The sequence below is a fragment of the Myotis yumanensis genome, unplaced genomic scaffold (genome assembly GCF_028538775.1).
Source record: "Myotis yumanensis isolate MYYU_CA2020_CCGP unplaced genomic scaffold, mMyoYum1.0.hap1 SCAF_11, whole genome shotgun sequence".
In the NCBI taxonomy this organism is placed as follows: Eukaryota; Metazoa; Chordata; class Mammalia; order Chiroptera; family Vespertilionidae; genus Myotis; species Myotis yumanensis.
In genome coordinates, this window is record NW_027223762.1 from 25,249,484 (window position 1) to 25,265,908 (window position 16,425).

The following is a 16,425-nucleotide window of genomic DNA, read 5'->3' on the forward strand; positions in this document are numbered from 1 at the left end:
GGAAAGATCCTGCTCAACCGTGAACAGGATAAGGAAAAGTAGAGATTTATCACCCAGGTGTGGGTGGGAGGGTGGGATCAGTGGGTAGAAAATTACTAAGAGGCAGGGTCCTACTTTGCTTAAATGACAGGATTTTTATTGAAGGCAAGCCATAGTGAAAAGATATCAAGGTGGTCAGACAACAGTAGGAGGTTTCACTAAACCGACTCAGCAGGATTCTTGATAAAAGTGACAATACAAAGATGAACTGGAAACCCAAAAGTCAGGGCCTAGTTGAGAAGAGAGTTCAGAGGAGTCTGACTAGAGTTTGGTCAAGGAAAGAATCTTTGTTAGGAGGAAAAACTTCCTCTACCATCTGATGTTAAGAGATCAGGGCCTGCAGCTCCCGGGCAGCAGCTCCTGACTGAAGAGAAGATATGGAGTGGGCGCTACCTCCTGGCTTAAACGAAAGTGATGTCGAGTTGAATTCTGAAGATGAAGACACATTAGACTCTGGACTTCACTTACAGGAAGATAAGGAAGATGGGACATTACAACAGCAGAGATCTCAGATTTCCCTACAGATGGACTAAAAACTAAAGCAGAAGCAAGTGTAAATGCCTATACAGACTGTTCTTCTGGAATTCCCTTACTTATGTGGAATAGATTTCAAGAATTTCATAAAAACACTGTGAACTTCAAGATTCAGAAGGAAAAAAAGGAAATGCTCTAGAAAAGGTTAACTGAAGAATCTCATAGTGAACAGTCCTCAAGTGAAACCCAGTGAAAGGAACTAAGTATTTTAGAGTCAATGGCAGGTTTGAACTTACTGTTAAAAAGAAAAATATTGAGCCCTGTAAGGTCTGGGGCTGGGAAAATAGGGTTTTTCCTGATCCCACCCGCTGAGTTGGACAAAACAACCCAGAACTGCCGAGCCACATCCTGCTGGACAATAGCTGCCATCCTGGGACCCACCAGAGCATCCTGTTGTGCTGATGGGCAATAAATAACTACCCGAGACTTCTCAAGATGGCTAGGGTGCAGATGCACAAACTTCCCGCTTATAAATCACCCGCCACAAGTTACCTCCGATAAACCTGATTGGTCCAACAGCAGCATAAAGAAGCTCTGCCAGGCATAGGCGGGTGTGACTCCCCCAGCCTGCACCCCCAGACCGCGGGACCTCACCCGAGAGCTTCCAATAAACACGACATTTCGCTCTTACCCTGCTTGTCTTGGTCAATTTATTGGCTTTGTTCAGATTAAATCTTACACCTCAGATTAAACCTTACATTAAACCTTACAAGCCCTAGCTGGTTTGGCTCAGTGGATAGAGTGTTGGCCTGTGAACTGAAAGGTCCCAGGTTTGATTCCGGTCAAGGGCACATGCCCGGGTTGTGGGCTCGATCCCCAGTGGGGGACTTTCAGGAGGCAGCCAGTCCATGATTCTCTCTCATCATGGATGTTTCTATCTCTCTCTCCCTCTTCCTTCCTCTCTGAAATCGATAAAAAAATATATATTTTAAAAACCACACAAATGTATTAAAAAAAAAATATTGAGAAGTCGGGCCTTGAAAAGAGCATAAACCAGGCTATGGATGAGTAAAATATAGAGAAGGCTGAGGAACTCAGCCACCAACTATCTACCCAATAGCTTGATGTAAAAATTGGCAAAGTAATTGCCTGCCACAACTTTGTAAAAGCCCAAAAGGAAGCTGAAAATTCACAGGTTGCTGGGGGAAAAAAAGAAGAAACTTACATGGGGATTTGAAGCAAAGAAGAGATGAGAAACCAAAAGCAACATGGGATATATGTCACTTGCCAGAGTTCTTAAAGACATTTATCTGAGTTTTTACTTGAGTCTTCAGTTGCTCAATTTACTGAAAAGATTTTACTGCTTATGTTACATACTAGGGGCCCAGTGCACGAAGATTTGTGCATGGGGGGGAGTCCCTCAGCCTGACCTGTACCCTCTTCAATCTGGGAGCCCTCAGGGGAGCCCTCTCCAATCCAGGAGTTTCTGTTTGTCTTTGCAACCATATGAGCGAATTGTCTAAGACCCCCAACCCAGTTTGGTTTGTTGCTCATAGAATAATAGAGGCTTTTTTTTTTCTTTGCTTCATTGGTGGAGATTTCCTGGAAGTTTTAGAATATCTTCCCTTTAATTTTTCCTAGACACTCTGATTTTACTTATGTCTCTCACCTTTGCTTTCTCTCCATCTCCCACCGCAACAATAACTTGCTCCAGGCTCACTTTGCTCTAGTGTCTAGGAGATCCATCTTCCACCAGAACTATGATTCCCAGCATTCCTGGTGCTCCCCGCGCTCTGGGCTTCCGCTTCCGGTCGTGGGGCTGCCACCAGAACTACTATTCCCAGAATTCTTGGTGCTCCCCGCGCTCTTGGTTTTCCCTTCCTGCTCTGTCTCCATCCCACGACCTCCCACTCTGCCAAGTCCTCCAAGCCACCAGCTCTCCCTCTCTGCTCTCCATCTGGTGGCTTGGGGAGCCAAGTTCCCCAAGCCATTCCACTCTCGGCCGGCTATCCCGCTCTGCTCTCTGCCCGGCACCTTGGGGAGCGACCAAGGGAGCCACGTCCCCCCCAAGCCGCTGGCTCTCCCATTCTGCTCTCCACCTGGTGCCTGTGTATGCAAATCAGCCTGCCATCTTTGTTGGATTAATTTGCATACTCACTCCTGATTGGTGGTGAGCATTGTAGAGGGATGGTCAATTTACATGTTTCTCTTTTATTATATAAGCTGTCAGGAAATTGATAGAAGTGGAAAAATTAAGCATAAAATTTGAGAGTTAATTATCAAATCTTTTCAATCTTTTTCTAAAGAGTTCATTCTTTTGAAGTGAATGGAATGGAGTGTTCTGTTATTTGTACAAGGAATCTAAGTACATATACAGGGAAGAAATAGGATTTTATTTAGGTATTTATTTATACCGTGTGGGGCAAAAGTAGGTTTACAGTTGCTCATATGGCAAATAATACAATAATACAATAATAAATACTATAAGAATAAACTGTTTTGTGTACTGACCTACAGTATAAAATCAATTTTACTTTCCATCCATTTGGTATAGCATAGCCAATAAGTTCATATACTTTCTTTTTTAAAAAATATATTTCTTTATTGATTTCAGAGAGGAAGAGAGGAGAGAGAGATAGAAATATCAATGATGAGAGAGAATCATTGATCAGCTGCCTCCTGCACAGCCCCCACTGGGGATGGAGCCACAACCTAGGCATGTGCCCTCAGCTGGAATCGAACCTGGGACCCTTCAGTCTGCAGGCTGACGCTCTATCCACTGAGCCAAGTTGGCTAGGGCATTCATGTACTTTCTTATCTATACTCAGTGTTGTTGGGGTCCAACCCCAACGGGTCCAGGGATCCCCAAAGGTGTGGACGGAGTCGGCGAAGAATGAATGACATGGAAACTGGTTTCAGTTCATCAGCATAGCGAGGTTCTCCCTCCAGGATCTCCAGCGAAGTTCTGGTTAGGAACTCCAACCAAGTTCTGGTCAGGATCTCCAACCAAGTTCTGGTGCCATGTTCTCTCGCTAGGTTCTCCAGGTTCTCCAGCCATGTTCAGTCACCAGGTTCTTTAGCCAGGTTCTTTTGCCATGTTCTGTCTAGGTTCTCCAGTGAAGTTCTGTAGCCAGGTTCTGTCCAGGATCTTTTGCCATGTTCTCTGGCTAGGTTCTGGTTAGGATCTGATGTTTATTGTCTTGTTACATCCGTATTTATACCAGCTGATTTTAATCCTGTCAATTTCTATTACAAAGGTTAGGGCGTTTCTTATCTCCATTCTAGGGAGTAAAGATTATGTAGCTTAACTACCTGCCTGGCACTTAATTAAGGGGTTGTATCCCCTCCCTAACCTCAGGGAAAAATCCCCACCTGGGGAAACAACCTTTCTCAGAGAGGTGACCTTGGTTAAAACACATGGCACTAAGGAGAGCAAACATATTAAGAACAATATGCTATATATGCCAGGTCCATTGAAACATATGCTGTGCAGATGTTTCTTTCCTGCAGCGACTGTGTCAAGCAGCAAGGATGGACCGGCTTCCGGCACAGTGTAACTGCACTTTTTTTGGAATTTTGTTTTTAAGATTGGCATTTGTTTATAATGGATTAATCACAGTACAAGAAGGTCTCAATTGATATTATTTTTACAAGCGACTATTTTAATGTTACAAAAGTAATCTTTGGTTCTTTATTGGATGCAGTAGAGTTGATACTTCACAGTCACATAATAAAAGCAATTGATTTATTTTTGTGTACCCTCAGAGAAAATATCACAGTAGAGAGAGAGAGAGAGAGAGAGAGAGAGAGAGAGAGAATGGGGCAGTTTATTTACGGCTGGATCGCATTCCCATGGGCGTGCTCTGTGAATGACTCAACGGAGTGGTTAGAACAGAGGTTCTCAATCTGTGGGTCACAACCCCTTTGGGAGTCGAACGACCCTTTCACAGGGGTCGCCTAAGACCATCGGAAAACACATATATAATTACATATTGTTTTTGTGATTAATCACTATGCTTTAATTATGTTCAATTTGTAACAATGAAAATACATCCTGCATATCAGATATTTAAATTACGATTCATAACAGTAGCAAAATTACAGTTATGAAGTAGCAAGGAAAATACTTTTATGGTTGGGGGTCACCACAACATGAGGAACTGTATTAAAGGGTCACGGCGTTAGGAAGGTTGAGAACCACTGGGTTAGAACTTGGGGCTCATCTAACTTAGCTGGGAAAAGTGATGGGGAGAAAAGGCTCCTATGGGAAGAACAAATAGGTTTCTTTAGGAAAGACAAGTGGGTTTTGGGGAGAGCAAAGGGAGATAAGAATGTTTACTTCTGTAGGTGCATGTGGTCTCTCTGTCTTCAGAGCCATAAAATATCCCTGGAGAAGGGATTTATGGTGCGTTTGCTCTTGTTCTTTCTCCTGGGAGCAGACTCACCCAAAGGAAGGAATTTATGGCAGTCCTCACTTCTCAGAAGTTTTTGCTTTTAGTTAGATAAGAGATGTTTTGAGAAGGCTTCTATTGCTTCTGTTGAATCTCAAATGTCTTCAGCTTAAAATAATCTTTATATCAACTCTGGGGTTCCAAGTGGGTCCCCATAGGGCTTATCCAGTTCCATCTTTCTTTGGTTCACTGTGAAATGGCAAATGACAACCTGAGATATGTTGCAGGACCAAATGCTGGGGCCACAGCTGGGGGGCTGGGACCTGAAGAGGCTGTTCTTTGAAACTGAAACTCTCATGATGGGAGGGCGAGGGGTGTTCAGAGGAGGGGCTGGGCTGGGCAGGAACTTCAGTTGAGCTCTGAGGCTTTTTGGATTTGGATTGGTGAAGGGAAGTGGGCAAGAGCATTGCAGGGGCAGAAACAGCACCAGGAGGGAAGGGATTTACACTTATGGGCACATAGTTTATGCTTGGTAGCCATCTATACTTCATCTCATTCTGTCCTCCCAATAATCCTGTTGCCAGTTCAAAGTGGGGAGAAAAGGCTCCTATGGGAAGAACAAATAGGTTTTTTTTAGGAAAGACAAGTGGGTTTTGGGGAGAACAAAGGGAGATAAGAATGTTTGCTTCTGTAGGTTCATGTAGTCTCTCTGTCTTCAGAGAGACCACATGCACCACACTTCAAAAGGCCAAAACTCAAAATGTCAGAGTTTGGAGTAAGGGAATGTTTGTTATCAAGAAGGCACCAACAGAGAAGATAGGAGCCTTGATCCTCAAGTTCATCTTTTAAAAGTATGGAGTTTAGGGTTCTTTTATATCAAGGGGAGGGAAAATGGCAAAGGCTGTTTTTATAAAAACCCAAACCTTAAACACACACACACAAACCCAAGCCTGAAGCAGGATTCCTTTAAAGATTAGCACATCTAAAGAAGGAGCTATTGTGCCCTGGGCAGTTTGCTAAGTGGTTAGAGCAGCCGTGGGCAAACTACGGCCAGCTGAAATGAATAAAACTAAAAAAAAAAAAAAAGACCGTACCCTTTTATGTAATGATGTTTACTTTGAATTTATATTAGTTCACACAAACACTCCATCCATGCTTTTGTTCCAGCCCTCCGGTCCAGTTTAAGAACCCATTGTGGCCCTCGAGTCAAAAAGTTTGCCCACCCCTGGGTTAGAGTGTTTGATTCCCCAACCAGGGCACACACTTCCCTTTAGGCACTTTCTTGTGCTCCATTATGCTCTGCTTGGGGCTCTCACCCCTCTCAGCGATTGTCCTGTTATTCTCATTATAGGTCTCATGATTAACTGCCTTCGGCTTCCAGTAAACCACCTCACCCAGTTTCCAGTGGACCTTCTACCCCTGTCACCCACCTGCACCTGGTCTGACCGGTTACTCTGACTGACCCTTACAAGAGATATAAATATCCCGTTCCCCCTACTCTGCCTGCTGATGCCAGTTAGGTCTCAGCCCTTCTGCTAGTGTAACTGGACAATCAATGGGTCCTTACTGCCTGTCACTACTTGAGCCAATTAAGCAGAGACAGGGTTGAATCATGTATGAGCATTTATTCCAATACTGCTGGCAGTACAGGAGAGCAGCAGGTCAGCCACAAAAGTCAGCCCTGCACCACACCTTAAGCAAGCTGCTTATATTGAGTAGAAGGACAAAGATTACATGGGGAAGGAGGCAAAAGGGTATGCCAGATGGGCAGCTTACAGATATGGGGATTTGCAAAGGCCTGCAGGTATGCAAAGGCTGGAGGTCTTCAAAGGGCTGGTGGCTCTGGTTTCTACAACAAGGTTGTTAATCTTTCCATGATAATGGGCAGCTCCCAGTTGGAGAGGATGGGCCGAATTTCCAGGTGAGCTCTCAGTCCCAGGTTCACTCTCTCTAGAAATCAGTGGAAAAAAATATTCTTGGATGAGAATTAAAAAAAAAAAAAAGACGCTATTATGAAGGCCCTGGGAACAAAGAAGTCTTGAATAAGATGGAGCCAGAGAGACCAAGCATTTCACTCTGCTACCAACCCTGTAAGGTAGATATAAGTTGAGTCCCATTTATCAGATTTGGCAACCAAGGCACAAGTGCAAGTAATTTATCCAGGTTGCCAGAGTCAGTAGGTGAGGTCGGCAGGATTGAAACCTGGTCTGTATGGCTTCAAGGTGGGGATTATCCCAGAACAGTGAAGACCACGGGCAGGGGTGCAGTGAGCTGGGAAGGGAGACTGTGGCCAGACCTTGGAGATCAGAGGCCGAGACCATATTCAATGTCAAAGCGCCACTCTAGTCATTAGAAAAGTACCTGGCAACTCCACCCAGGATTTCTCTGAGAGCCAGAGACAGGCTGGTGCTAGTTCTCCCAGTACAGCTGTTCACTGTGGTCTGAGGTAATATGGAAGTTGCCAGGAAAGCTTGCCATAAGCCAGAGAAGAAGGTGAGGAGTGGGGAAGGGGAGTGCCTCCAGGCTGTGAAAGCCCTCTGGCCTGTCTTTCCTCTCTCCAGGTGATCTAGGCCCTGCCCATCCCCAGCTGGTCACTCAGAGCACCCACCACACCGTGGGCACTAGGGGGTACACAGTCCCCTTTGCTGTCTGCCTCCTTGCTGCGGGAAAGGCGGGCTGCAGTTGACATCTCCTCCTACCTGGCTGCCACAAAGTTCCTCCCCTCCTTCTTTTTTGGGACTGAGAAAATGAAAATTAACAAGAAATGAGAAGTTAAAAATATGCCCTGCTATTCATTGGGCTGGGATAACAAAGATAAGGCCAGCTACAGTGTAAAACAGGAAACACCATTTTCTCCCAAGGACAAGCTGCAGCTAAAAAGTGTCATGAGAACTGCTTCCTTCTTTCTTTTAAAATTGTAATTGAATTTATTGGGGTGACACTGGTTAATAGCTTATATGTTTCAAGTGTACAATTCTATAATACATCATCTGTATTATTGTCTTGTGTTTTCACCACCTATTGCTTTCTTTACTCACTGAGAAACCTTGCTCTCTAAAATCACAGACAGAACAGAAACTTCACTGTTTGAAACTGTATTAGTGAAACATCCCACTCTTGCCTGGAGCCCTTAAAATTCACTTTGACACAGAGAAGCAGCTTCAAATTACAACCCAGGTAGACAACATTGGATAAGGGATTTTTGGACACTCCAATCCACATCTATCGTAACATTGTAGTTGCTAAGGAAATGGGACCTCAGATCCACTTCGCAATCTAGATTTCACTACACACAGCTTTGCTTTGAGCCTACTCCGCCCTGTCCCAAAGCACACAACTTTTTCTTTTGTTTTCCTTCGTTTGGCCAGATGCCCCAGGGTTCCTCGCTGTGCTATAGAGTGTCCTTTGCAACTGACCAAAACAGCCTGCCTTTGTCAGACTATAGGCTTCTGCCTGGTGACTAAGGGCTGACTGGGGTAGGACAGGACCCTCACACAGTGCCTGTTTCCAGATTTGACTTTATCTCCCAAGGCCCAAGGAAAAAGGTTGTTAGGTCAGCCTGTTCATTGGACAGGTGGAGAAGGAATGCAGAACACTGCATTCTTTTGGAAACCTGCAGAGTTTTCTTTATATAACTCTCTCCCCTTTATCTGGTGTTCACGGCGGGGCAGGCATTGGGCTGAGGGCTTTAACAATGCCATTTCACTCAACCCTCATCACACCTAGGTGAAGAAACTGAGGCCCAGGGAGAGGTTAGAAAACTTGCCCATCAGTCATGCAGTTAGTAAGCAGCTCAGCTGGGATTGGAATGCATGAAGTTTGGATATAGAGCTTGAGGACAGAATTTGAGTATAGAGCTCTTAACCACTAGGCCAGAAGTTCCTAAACCTAAACCTCTGGTGCTCTTAATATCTCAGTACTTTCCTCACTAAACTCCCAGGCCACAAGAAGTACTTAATAGTTTCATTCATTAAGTGTTAAGTTCATATAACTTAATAAGCACTTATAATAATTTAGTAGCTGTTTGAAAAAAAAATACATATAAATTAAAAGAAAAAATATTTTTATTTCATTCTTAAGTAACCCATGCATAGTGTCAACCAATGGTCATCGATTCCAATTCAGCATCAGCAGGTGCCGGGAGCCAGTCCATCCTTGCTGCTTGACACAGTCGCTGCAGAGAAGAAACATCTGCGCTATGTGTTTTAACCAAGGTCACCTCTCCGAGAAAGGTTGTTTTCCCAGGTAGGGATTTTTCCCTGAAGTTAGGGAGGGGATAAAACCTCTTAACTAAGTGCCAGGCGGGTAGTTAATCACTTTAATTATAAACAATCACGCTTAAGCTACATAATCTTTACTCCCTGGAATGGAGATAAGAAACACCCTAACCCCCCCGGCGTGGTAGGGACGACCCCGGTGAGGTTGAAACAGCCCCCGTGAGGTAGGGACGACCCCAGTCAGGTCGAAACGGCCCCGGCGTGGTAGGGACGACCCCGGTGAGGTTGAAACGGCCCCCGTGAGGTAGGGACGACCCCAGTCAGGTCGAAACGGCCCCGGTGTGGTAGGGACGACCCCGGTGAGGTTGAAACGGCCCCCGTGAGGTAGGGACGACCCCAGTCAGGTCGAAACGGCCCCGGCGTGGTAGGGACAACCCCAGTCAGGTTGAAACGGCCCCCGTGAGGTAGGGACGACCCCGGTCAGGTTGAAACGGCCCCGGTGTGGTAGGGACAACTCCAGTCAGGTTGTAACAGCCCCGGTGTGGTAGGGACAACCCCGGTGAGGTTGAAACGGCCCCCGTGAGGTAGGGACGACCCCAGTCAGGTCGAAACGGCCCCGGCGTGGTAGGGACAACCCCGGTCAGGTTGAAACGGCCCCCGTGAGGTAGGGACGACCCCGGTGAGGTTGAAACGGCCCTGGTGAGGCTCAGACGGCCCTGGTGAGGTTGAGACTGCTCCAGTGAGGCTGGGACAAATAAAGGGGACCAGTATGGACTGATGAACAGGTGTAGATACAGAAGCAGAGCAACATTGAACAGAATGTTAAACTACAATGGGGAGCCTGGGGAGGGTTGGGGGGGGGATTAAGAGACCAACTGAAGGACCTATATGCATGCATATAAGATTAACCAATGGACACAAGACACGGGACGGGGGGGGGCGGGGGGTAGGGGCCGAGGGAATGTCATGGGGGGGAAAAAGGAGACATATGTAACACTCTTTGTAATACTTTAAGAAATAAAAATTATTATAAAAAAAAAAAAAAAAAAAAAAAAAAATAAATAAATAAATTACAGAGCTAAAAATAAAGTGAAAAATTTAAGCAAAAAAAAAAAAAAAAAAAAAAAAAAAAAAAAAGAAACACCCTAACCTTTGCAATAGAAATTGACAGGATTAAAATCAACTGGTATAAATACAGATGTAACAAGACAACAGGACAGAGAACCTAGAGACAGGACTTGGCTGGAGAACCTAAAGACAGAACCTAGAGACAGGACTTGGCTGGAGAACCTAGAGACAGAACCTAGGGAGAGAACATGGCAAAAGATCCTGGACAGAACCTGGCTACAGAACTTGGCTGGAGAACCTGGAGAACTTAGCAAGAGAACATGGCACCAGAACTTGGTTGGAGATCCGAACCAGAACTTGGCTGGAGTTCCTGGCTAGAGATCCTGGCTAGGCTGCTGATCAACTGAACGCTGTCTCCGTGTCATTCCTTCTTCGCCGACTCCGTCCACACCTTTGGGGACCCCTGGACCCGCTGGGGTTGGACCCCAGCAAGCAGGAATCCCCAATTTGGGATGCAGCTAAGAAGACAACTTAAGTCTCAACAGCTCAATTGTGATATAGCATAGCTATGGAACTGCTCATTAGTGTTACAGCTCAGTTATGAAGCTGCATGGCTGTGGAACAGCTCTGTTGTGAGGTTGCCCCTGGGCAAGGTGGCCCTACCCTGATCTGCTCTGTTCCACATTGGTCTGCGCCTCTCCACTCTGGTCCAGTGAAGCTTCTTTGTCCTTTCAGCTCCAGCAGAAGAAAGACATCTTTCTTCCGTGTGTGCTCCCAGAGCCAGGGGCAGCTGATTTAAATAGATAGAAGTTCCTAATCCTTGAAGTGTGATGAGTCCAAAAAGCACTGTCCTGACTGGCAGAATGAAGCAGTCCTGATTGGCTGGTGAAGATGCTGATGCGGGGAGAGAGGGGGAATATAGCTGCACAACTCTGATTGGATGGGGAAAGTCTCGGTCCTACTGGTTTAAATACGATTCCAGGAACTCCTTTAGAAGGGCTGGCTGAGATGGCAGGAACACAGTGCAGGAAGGCAGTTCAATGCAGGCTTTTCCCTAAGGTGTGGATTGGGTGACAGGCTTCTGTTTGGAAATGATTGTGAGTGTGGACGAAAGGGGCCACATGCTGACCTGAGAAGCTCAGGAGAGGCCTGCATAGCAGTTTTGCAAACTCAGAGACCTAAAATAACCACAAAGGATGGTCTGAAATTAAACTTTAACTAAAAGTAGTTATGGTGGGCAGTTACGTCCTAAGCCGATATCTTCACTGATAAGGTCAACCTTTACCGTAATTGAGCCTATCTGTCTTTTTGCATCTAAGATAACATATCCTTGGGATGTCTGGGTAATTTGTGACTTCCCTTTTTATGGAGCCCCTGGGGCACAACCAGGTGTGCTGGGTCCCAGGACAGATACCACAAATTCCTTCATCATCATGTTTAATTATTCCTGCACCCACCTAAGTGTGTGTCCATCATTTAACTTTTTATCCTATCACAGTGGTTTCCTCCCCCCCCCCCACCCCCCCCCCCCCCCCCCCGCGCCCGCTTCGATTAATCCCACCTCCTTAAATCTGTCACCAATGAATTTCATGTATAAATACGGATGTAACCCTGCCATTCTCCGGAGCATTATCTCAATTTGTTGAGGTTCTGCTTCCCGGCATATGTCAACAGTTTGGCTCAAATAAACTCACAAAAATTCTTTACAGATTTCAATGGTTTTTTTACGTTAACACGAGGCTCTTTCTAAATTTGAGCCCAGTTAACCACCAGGAGCCCTTCTTGGTAGGTATCTTCTTTCCCAGTGTCCATAACAGTAATGGGATGAGTGAGCTGGTTGGGCACTGCACAACTTCTCAAACTTTGGAATGAGATTTGAATACCACACCCTCATTCCACATTAATTTTTCTCATGGTACTTGCTTTAAAAAAAAATTATCTTTATTGTTGAAAGTATTACAGATGTCACCTTATTTTTTTGTTTTTATCCCATTGACCCCCTCCACCCTGTGCCCACCCTATTGTCTGTGTCTGTGGGCTATGCATATATGCATATAAATTCCCCAGGTTAATCATTCCTCGCTCCTCTCACCTCTACCTTCTCTCTGAAACTAGTTTTTTATCACAGAAGCACCAAAAGCTCCGCTTCACAAAGATATCATGTTAAGGGGACCCACTCAGAACCCTAGATTTGTATAAAGATTATTTTAAACTGAAGACATTTGAGATTCAACAGAGCTTCCTTTATCTGAGTAAAAGCAGCAACTTCTGAGAAATGAGAACCATAAATCCCAGAGGAATTTCATGCCACAAAGAAGATAGAAAGGCCACTCATACCTGCATAAACAATTATCACAAACTTTTTTGTCGCCAGTTTGTCCTCCTTAAAACCCATTTATTTTTCCTAAAGAAACCTACAGGGCACAGCCGGTGTGACTCAGAGATTGAGCATTGGTCCATGAACCAAGAAGTCACTGGTTCAATTCCCAGTCAAGGTACATGCCCAGGTTTCCAGCTTGATCCCCAGTGGAGGGGAGTGCAGGAGGCAGCTAATCGATGATGTTTCTCTCTCATCGATGTTTCTCTCTTTCTATCCCTCTCACTTCCTCTCTATCTAAAGAACAAAAACATTTTTTAAAAAACCGAAACCTACAGGGTGTCCCCCGCCCCCAAATGTATATACTTTTTTAAAAGAAAAATATTTTTATTGATTTCAGAGAGGAAGGGAGGATAGAGAGATAGAAACATCAATGATCAGCTGCCTCCTGCACGCCCCCTACTGGGGATCGAGTCCACAATCCAGGCATGTGCCCTTGGCTGGAATCGAACCTAGGACCCTTCAGTCCGCAGGCTGATGCTCTATCCACTGAGCCAAACCGGCTAGGGCAATATATATACTCTTTAACAGTTAATAGCTCAATTTTGAAAATGAAGTGTATTTTAATAAACACTACCTTTATAATTATTCAAAGTGTATGTATACATTTTTGGGGACACCTTATATTTGTCCTTCCTACAGAAGCCTTTTCTTCCCACTCTCCTTCCTGTACTAACCTAGAGATATAAGCCCCAAATTCTAACCATCCCTTTGAGTTACTCATCACTGAGCACTCCTGCATGTATTGGTGTTACATTCAAAAATAAACTTTTTCTTTTGTTAATCTGTCTTTTGTCAGTTTAATTTGCAGATTCCCCAAACTGAATCTAAGAGGGTAGAAGACATGTTTTTTTCCTCCCCAACAATGTCATCAAAGCAACATAACATGATTTAATATTGAAATTGTCAACTATATGAAGTTAGTAGTTTTCTGCAGTGCCTCACAAATGTCAACGAGTTTCCCTTGAAATTTAAATATGCTATACTCGAAGGTGTCCCTGTGAATTTACTCTTGTTTACTGGGGTGCCTTGGTGCTCAGTTTGGGAACCATGGTACTGTCCTAAATCAAAGTAATCTAACATAATCTATGAGTTCACTGGGACTGCCATGCTGTAACTGCTTGTTTCTCAGCAGTCTCCATCTTCTCTGGGTGTGTCTGTCTGGTTCATGGCTGTCTCCCCTGTGCCCACATCAGTGACTGGCACAACTAAGAACTCAGTTGAAAGAGGTGTCACGTGAGCTTGGGGAGCACAGGTGCAGATCACACACTGTTAACTCTGGAGAGATGTTTCACCCTCCCAACTCATGAGTCATCCCAGAGTAAGTGGGTTCAGACTTTTGGATGTAAACACTACTAACTCCTGCTCTTCTGGCTCCTTTCCCCCCGAGACTTTATGGAGACCACATTCTCCCTATTTCCACACTCTTTTTTGTGTAGAGAACAATACATCTGAATTAGGTTACTGTTTATTATATTCCAGTCTATTCTCAAAACAGCAGTCTGCGTCAATTAGGTCACACATCTGCTCAAAACTTGCAACTGTTCCCCAGTTTACTCGGAGTCAAAGCGAAAAGTCCCATAAGGACTTGGATGAGCTGCCCTTGACTTTCTTCCCTCAATTCATGTCCTGCTGCTCCCTCAGCTATTTGGGCCTTCTTGCAGGTCCCAAACTCAGGATGTTTACTCTTCACTTAGGAGTTGTTTCCTCTGCCTGGGAGGCTCTTCACTCAGACATGTGGAAATAGTTAAGACCACCCAGGGAACAAGCAAAGGCTGTTTCTTCAAAGCATGCTATACAGCAAAGGAGTCAGCACCATCATTTGTTTGGCAGTGACTCAAAGGCATTGCTACAGGGGTTGTTGTTTGGCTCCCTAGACTGGTTGCTACAGACATGGCTGACTTCCTGAGCTAGTTGCTGCAGACTGAAGCCAAACCACCTCTGCTGCAACCAGTCCAGGAATGACTCGTCAATGACTGGTCAGCTTCTTTATATTTTGTTCCCACTTCAAACTCAGGACCAATCAGAGAAAGCGAAATATGCTCCCCAAACCAATCACAGAGCATGCTCCCCTTTTAGTTAGCCCACCAGCAGCCATGCCAACTACCTCCAATTAGGGCACACCTGAAGCCTTCTCTGTGTTCACTATGAAGCTTTCCTGCTCCTCTGCCTGCCTTCGAGTCTCTGCCAAATGCAAGTGATAGGAGCGGACTTTCTTGCTGTGGCAAGCTCTGAATACGTATCTTGTTCTGTTCATTTTTATTTGGGTGCTGTTTATATCTATACACAGTATATACCTCTGGAGTTGGCTGGGTGATCTTGTCTATTAAGGGATTGTGTGTTTGAAGAAGAGGTTCAAGCTATAATAAAGAACAAAAGGCATTTATTTGAGCAAAAAGATGGGCATTTATTAGTATTTGGGCAACCTAAACTGCATTCTGGAGAGGACAAAGAAAGGTAGGGTTTATAAAGCCAAAAACCACAAAATGTAATTCTTCCACATAAATGAAGGATTGTAGGGATTGGTTAGTTCCAATATGCAAATAGAGGAGGGCTGCAACTACAAGAAAGAAAGTCCACATATGTCCATGAACAGTTGTGCCAGATGTTTATGGCTCCAGGATGTTTATGGAGCCGAGTTTGGCAACTTAATCGTGGCTCTGAGAACTGAGGCTCAAGGTGTGCATAGGCCCCTAATAGCCTCCTATTTTAAGTGACTCTCTTAAAGATTTTTAAAAAGTTGATTTTATTTTCTATTATTAGAGAGAGTGGAAGGGAAGGAGGGGAGAAAGAGAGAGAGAGAGAGAGAGAAACATCTATGTGAGAGAGACACATCGATTGGTTGCCTCCAGCAAGTGCCCCATCCGGGACCTGCAACCTGAGTACTGGTATGTGGCCTGACTGAATTGAATCCGCGAGTACAGGAGGAAGCTCCAACCAACTGAGCCACATTGGCCAGGGCCTTTAAGTGACTCTCTTAGCAATATTTATTCCATTTTATTTTCTGCATTATCAGATGATTCTAAGATATATAACTTCTTTTTTAAAAAAAAATATATTTTATTGATTTTTTACAGAGAGGAAGGGAGAGAGATAGAGAGTTAGAAACATCGATGAGAGAAACATCGATCAGCCGCCTCCTGCACATCTCCCACTGGGGATGTGCCCGAAACCCAGGTACATGCCCTTGACCGGAATCGAACCTGGGACCCTTCAGTCCGCAGGCCGACGCTCCATCCACTGAACCATCTCTGACACTTCTATTATAGAGAAAGGGCAAATAGCAATATTAAAATATTTCCTCTAATTAATCCCCTTTTAATGTGCACGGATTTTGTGCACCAGGCCACTAGTCATTCAATAAAGCAAATGAAATCTTTAAAATTTATTGGGTTGAATTTTTAACATACTTTTTCCATCACCACTTATTCCCCCCATACCCTTTTCCACCTCCACCCGTTCCCCTTCCCCCTCTCCCTCATCACCACACTACTCGGTTTAATTTTTGTTAACAATATTTATCTCATTTAGTGTGGATCAGCATGTTTTGCTGCAGAAAGGTTTGATTGCAGGGTGTTGCCCCATCTCTCTGGGGGTATCACAGATCTATCCATGGAGGGGAGAGTACCTCTCAAATGTATGTGAAACAAACCTGATTTTATTATTTGCTTAGCAGAAAAACCAACCAAACAAACAAAATAACGTGTGGCAGAACACAGCTTCCCCTAACAAAGCAGAGAGCTGACTTTACATAGGTTTTTATCAAAATACAGCTGTTGCTGATTGCGTTTCCCTGAATTCTGGGTTCCATAGTTATTAACTTACAACTTGGGATTGTCAGTCTTCTGATTTCTTTCTC

The 16,425-nt window shown here is 44.6% G+C and overlaps 1 pseudogene; it reads left to right on the top strand.

The window, feature by feature from the left end:
• Positions 1-416: 416 nt before the first annotated feature.
• On the top strand, positions 417-7,474 carry LOC139019631 (protein FAM204A-like; annotated as a pseudogene).
• Positions 7,475-16,425: the final 8,951 nt, after the last annotated feature.